Genomic DNA, 7,107 nt, shown 5'->3' on the forward strand with positions numbered 1-7,107 from the left:
GCAAGTCCAAAAGAAGACCTCAGGTCACATCACAAGCGGCGGTGTTGCTCGGCGAGCTGTCTAAATATCCTTCAGGTTACAACCAAGCACACCCGTGCCCTCGGCCCAGTGCCATGCTTGTCTTTGCCCTGTCAGTGTCGACGATCTGAAAATATACGAGCGCTGAAATCTTCTCCTTCACACCGAGAGACACGTCGCATACGTCCCTCCAAGCTGCCTGGAGGTCCTATAATCTTTTTACAATGTGTTGAAACAGAGCAATAAATCTGTTAGCTTACAATCTAATTTCCCTGGCCTTTTCCGGGAATCCTCATAAACTTTTGGCGCCCCCATTAACAGCCCTATTGAATCAGAGTGCTTAATCTGCTTCCAGGTGAGGGGTCAGAAAATGAATGCTTTGATATCCATCAGAGTGACGGGAGCAGAGAAAACTGGGTGAGGGAGAGCGTTGAGGAAAAGGGCAGCGTCTTTTCCCCATAGGTCAATCGCAGCCAAGAGAGTCAGTCATCCTCTTTTTTCCTCAACGTGGCTCTCATTTTCCATTTAATATGGACATCCAATTAATGTGACCGTGTCTGAGGCAGCCTGCATTCTGATGAATTATTGCCCATCATCTTCCCTGTTATAGGCCGATGAGACAAAAAAGGAGAGGAGATAGGAGAAGGTGGAAATGAAAGGGATATGTTCTTGCACTACTTGGTGGTGCAATGACAAGGAAGTTTTCAAATTTTCCTTTAGAAAAAAAGTCATTAAGAAATCACACAGATTAAAAAAAACAATAAAAAGGAGGGAAAAAAAGGAATGAAAAGGAAAAGTACCGAAATTGACCAGTGGGTGGCAGCATAGTGAAGAAAGAGACCTAATTAAAAAAAAGAAAGCTAATTTGACAATTAGCTTACTTTGCAAAAGTGATGCCACACCTGAGCAGATTAAAAAAAACAATAAAAAGGAGGAAAAAATGAATGAAAAGGAAAAGTACCGAAATTGACCAGTGGGTGGCAGCATAGTGAAGAAAGAGACGTAATTAAAAAAAGAAAGCTAATTTAACAATTAGTTTACTTTGCAAAAGTGATGCCACACCTGAGCAGATTAAAAAAAAACAATGAAAAGGAGGGAAAAAATGAATGGAAAGCAAAAGTACCGAAATTGACCAGTGGGTGGCAGCATAGTGAAGAAAGAGACGTAATTAAAAAAAAGAAAGCTAATTTAACAATTAGTTTACTTTGCAAAAGTGATGCCACACCTGAGCTGTCCTTGGAAAAATAATCTTCCCATGATTATAATATGATGTCTCATCTCCATGGAGACAGAAGACCTCGTAATCTTAATGATTACATTTGAGAGCAAATACTAACCACAAGGTCAGATAAGGTTGGCTCAAGTGTGCCTGGTGTTTGTATGTTCAACTAAACTGTATTAGGTTAAGGCGGGATATTAAACCTAGACAGCAGCGCCTTATTGTGGTTAGAGCACCGGGGATTTGTCATTGTCATTTGTACCTATCATTATCCAATTAACACCGTGTCGGCCCACAGCCAAACACACACTCAATGTGTGTGTGTGTGCAGAAATAAAAGTTTTTTGTCTTTTGTTGTAGCTGTCAGAAAAAAATAAAAATGGCCAAGTTAATAAGTATCAAAACAGACTTTGCCCACATCTGTAACATTTTAAAGGGCCAGTCAAATGTGCAATTCATTAAATATTAATATCCATGAAGAGCTCTGCAAATTCCCCTGCTCTGCTCTTAATATGTTCTCCTTATTGCATGAATCCAGGAAATACTTCTATTCAAAAGCCCTCTGATGTTAGAATCTCTCTTATTAAAAGTCAGATTCTTTTTTTTTTGTCTGGATTTGTCAGAACCTTCAGTTATGAGAAATCACAGATATCAAGTCGCCATAATAACAAACAATGAATTTTTTTGCAAGAGAAAGAGTCACTTAGTCATTTTTATTTTATCTTCAAGGGTCCAGACAGGGAATAAATCCAAGGTGAGGGAAGGTGCTATGGATTTCCTGCTGGAGAAACATGTCAACAACTTGGTATGCTTTCAATTTCACTTTCAGACTTTTAAGGACTACTTAAAAGGAGCTGAGCTGCCATTTTGTTTTATTTCCTCAAGGTAAACCCTCTCATTTTAGGAGTCACGTCACGACTTTGATGATTAATATCGCGGCGGTCAGAGATTAATATATGAAACGATTAACAACCAATCGGTTTGCTTCTACCAAATAAGTATTCTGGCCATAAAGGAAGATGTTTCTGCAGCGTCTGTAGAGATGTGTTTTAAAAGCCATAATGTTCCCTGACATCCCACAGTTAAAGTATCATAGAAGCAGCATGATCGCCCTTGGCGAGTAGGAAAGAGACTGCCTGGGGCCTTTCGCTCTGGGCAAGAGTGTGTGTGTGTTTGTGTGTGTGTGTGTGAACATGCAATATTCTCAGTCATCAGCCTAAACAGTTAACCAGGATGCTCATGGGAGAGAAAAGGAGGACCAAGCAGACGGTTCCCAGTCGCCTGTGTCGGACTCCTCCTTTAATGAAGGAGGAAATTAAGAGCAAGGATGAAAGGAGATGAAGAAATCCTTGCGATAAGTCGACTCTTGTTATCTCGTTATGCTTTCCCACTAGCACCCCCCCCCCCCCTCCCATCCTGATGTGGCCGCCAAGCGCGCTGGGATCTCCATTAGCAGCGATGCCGCATGATGTTGAGACCATTGCTGAAATAATCAAGCTGATTTATAATATTCTCTGCTAAATTATTCAAATGGTTCAGGCTCAGAAGTTTCAGCAAATTGCTGCCCCCCCCCCTTTTTTTTTTTTTTCCTCTTGAAGCGTTCAAGTGCGAGTGGTAACAATGTTCACTGCCAGCTTCTGCAGGCCTGCTCCTTTCTAATTAGCATACATATTTTTCCCTATAACGAAAGAAACAATTAACGCTGGACGAAAATACTGCAACATACATGACGCCGTGATGATGATCGTGTCGTTTCCTGGGTCAGTTTGTAGTGTTGGCTCATTTGTAAGCCAAAATGGAATATAAGCAAAATTGAATGAATATTACCAAAGATTTAATTAAAAGCAAATAAGACGATGTGAGTTAAGAAACTATTTTCATTTATATTTTCACTAATAATATTTATTTATTTATTTATTTATTTATTTATTTATTTATTAATTTATTAATTTATTAATTTATTAATTTATTAATTTATTAATTTATTTATTTATTTATTTATTTATTCTTCAAGTATTTTCACTAATAAAAAATATTATTTTTGTAACGTAAATTTAAAAACTTTTCCGTCAACTATTCTAGGATGACTTATCTTCCACCATGCAGGAATTTGTATGTTTTGATTGCCCGGGGTAACTACACAAAAATGACATGCCCTATTTCCATAAATCTTTAGAGACGTTGCAAATGGGCCAAGGATGATACAAATTGTTCAAAGATGCTAGTTTTAGCACTCAAAATCCAACAGGAGTATGGGCCACATCTTCTCAACCACCTCGGAATGGAAGTCAGAAATATTATGACTAAAAGAATAGTAGTGGCAAGTGAAGATGACAGAAGGGTCAGAAGTATCACGGTGCCTTATGTGAGTCCACTCAGCAGATGAAGTCATTTCACACTCGTCTGTGAGTGAAATGAGAGCTCCGTGATAGCGTCCGACTCCGTCAGTGGAGCTTTTGATCTTGCCAAGCGGCGCAGAACCCATCTTCTGTCCGACTTCCTTAGAGCAAATCAGTGCCGGACCATTGGAATTATTCTGCGTGTGCCTTCGAAATACTGCAGAGCAAAGAGTTCAAAGCTGAGGGGGCCTGGATAGGATGAGCTACTAACTCAGGAGGATGTCAAATCACATCCAGAGAATTGAATGTTTTTATGTCTTCAAGACGACCGTGGAGAGGTATAACAGAACCTGACCACAGAACACGGTTTTCTGCAACAAAAGCAGAGTGGATCGCCCGAACCTTCAGTCCCAATTTTTTTCCCGAGTGGTTAATCCCCCAAAGTGAAGCCCGCCCCCCTCTCCCAAGTGTTTATGTGGCACGCAGAAACATGCAAGCAGGAGAGTTGAGCCATGAATCATAACTATTATCATTAGGTTAAGCACCAGCCAAGCCCAAAGGCGCTCGGAGCTCTCTGTGGAGAAAGAGCACTTTAAATGAGCCTGATTGTTATTATTGTCCTCCAAATGAGCGCGATTAGTATTGATGTCTAAATGAGCATCGGGGTTATTATTGCCTCGCCGATTATTGTTATTATTATGGCGGCTTTATGAGGGGAACGCTTGTCCTCGCATCGTTCACTTTTAATTCCACGGGCTGCCTCTTTAACTAACCGCTGCGCCACATGGTGTCTTATACATACACACGTGTGTGTGGACACAAACATATGCATCTCTACGTTAATCTCACTTTTATTTTAAAGCGGTGAAAATTCAATACGTGGAATCATTTTCAAACCAAGAGCACCATCTAGAGGAGTCGGGAAATATTACAAGTGCTTCATGAAGCTTCATTTGCTGTTGTCTTTGTTTCATTGTTCTTTAAAAGTTGTCTTGACATCATTTAAAAATCATCTATTATGTACAAAATGTTGCTGGAAAATATTTTTCAATTTTTAAATGGTATAACATTGGATTTAACAGGTTTCTATTAGATTCGAGGTTTTTTTAGGTTGGAGGTGTGTTTGTACGTGCACTTGCATGTGTTTGCGTGTCATGGCAACTGTCAGATCTGTTCGCCGATTGGCGAAAATGACAAGCTCACAAAGCGCCGTGGGAGGAGAAAAGTCCAGGTGGGATGCCGGGCTGTCATTCACTGCCAATCATGAGTCGAATCAAAAACCGGGCCTCCGCAATCACACAAACCACAAAGCTCCAAATATTTCGGCATTCTTTTAGAGCGACAAACACACATTTAGTTAAAAGTTGAAACACACACACACACTCACCACTCTTTACACAGACAGACATTCAGTCTGACAGAGTAATTATGACGTCCCACTCGAAAGGAGCCCAGGGCTGAGAGGTGAGAGTTATTGATCCCACACAGGAGGAAATTTATCAATGTCCAAGCATTCACCTCTGACAGGAACCCAATCCACTTAGAGCACAATGTTCAAACTGTTTTAATACACACCCCCCCCTTTGAAACTTTAGAAGAAGAAGAGCCTGTGATTCTTTTCCATCGTGTTGTTCCTGTTATATTATTATGTTCAAGTCTCTCAACGTGTCCATTAGTAAGATTTCATTGCTCCTGAATGGCCTCTAATGATTTCCCCCGTGATGAGGGTGACATTTTATCAGTTGGTGTTGGATCAACAGAGTAAACGGTGGTGACAGACTGAATGAGTTTATTGAGATGTTGTTGGAGAACAGCATCTTCAATTAGTGGTGGTGTAGAAGTCTTTCTAATGTTTATCAGCGTTACTAAAATTCATCTGTTTGGAAAATATAAAAAGGAGAATTAATAGTATTATTGCATTTTAAATGAAATAGATCATTATAAAAATGATAGTGATGAAGGAAGCCCCCACCAAAATGTGTCCAGGTCATCCATCTTCTCGAGCACCTGTGGACATCTTGCCGCACCCCGAGGTGATGTCCACCTTCATTTTTCTCCGACAATGAGTGGAATCATCTCCCCCTCGCTCGCACGCCTCTCCATCATTATCGACACGCAATTATTGATCAGGACCTCAACGGGTAAATTAGTCAAACTTTCAAAAGATGTTGATGCAGGTTGTTTCCACGGCGTGATCTATTCTGGAAATTCTCCCGTCAACTCCATCCATTAGGTGAATGCAGATGAGCGGCCCCGTTCCTCAAGGGGTTCCTAGCGCACATTAGTTCAAGGAAGCATCCGGGTGAAATCTCCAACACTGAAGTTAGAAGAGCCAAAACAGCTGCCTCACTTTTTTTTTTTTGAAATGTTTGTCCCCGAGGCCTATCCTACTAAAGAGAAGTAATTTGGCTTATCTTATCCCAGAGACCTAGCAGCTGCTTTTTTATTCTTTTTTGTGAGGTCTTTTTTCTCATTTAGTCCAACAAAGATTGTCCTCATAGATTGACCTTCTCTTGTGCCCGTAGGCCGTTGCCCTCATGCCAGTAACTAGATAACACACTCTATCAGAGATTTGAGAAAATCATTGGGAAAGCAGTGGTGCTGATAGTGGCATCAATCCTAACCTGACACCAGGCTGGGTCAACCATTTATCTCCGCACACCGCCTCTGGTCACAACGGCGGCCATCTTGCGCCGCTACATCCTTCTTTAATAACCTTGACCGCGTCTCTTTGCAGATTGAGAGGCGCGACGGCACTCATCGGGTTTTCCTTTTAACCCGAGAAAATCCCAATCTTTTACAACATGTTTTGAAACACACCATCGGATTCCACACGCGAGTCCAATAAGAAGTCCAAACTCACAAACTCGTTAGCTTTGGACTTAATGGTGGCTCCGCTGGCATTGATTCCCTTCGGTGTGCGACTTAAATGCTTCTATATTGGTGGAGGGAGATTCCCAGAGGCCTCCTAGAGCTCCGATCGTTGTTTTTCACTTACTAACAATGAACTTATGATCAGAGCGCTGCAAGGCGTTTGAAAAAAAAAAGGCCCTGCAGGATCATTTAAAAAGTGTGTGTTTGTGTTAGAGGCCCGGCGCAGCAGCGGCAGCATGTCCGAGGCTCATCTCGATGAGAGGGGAGGTTAAATGGGGCGTCATCAATCTCAATGAAGTGCAATTATTTTCTCACTTATTAATCATTGCAGGCTAATAGCTAGTGGCAAAGCTACGCCTGCCATTTGTCAAACTTAGCAGATTTCTGTAATTTTGTTCCCCCCCCCCCCGCCCACTAATGTTTGTGTGGACGTTGGCAGATATCTATGGAGGGATGCAATAAGTCTGTGCCTCAAAGTGTCTATCGCTTACCTGCACCGCCCCCAACTAAGTGAACTTCCTTCGCCATGTGAGTGATTCTCTCCATTTCAGAGCCGAGTGACCATTTCATGGTGAGTGGCTTTATTTGCAGGCTGCAGCATAGACTGAATGTGGACATTTAACTTCAGTGAAACCCAAGTCTTTATTTGTTATATGG

This window comes from Syngnathus typhle, linkage group LG22, assembly GCF_033458585.1.
Source record: "Syngnathus typhle isolate RoL2023-S1 ecotype Sweden linkage group LG22, RoL_Styp_1.0, whole genome shotgun sequence".
Taxonomy (NCBI): Eukaryota; Metazoa; Chordata; class Actinopteri; order Syngnathiformes; family Syngnathidae; genus Syngnathus; species Syngnathus typhle.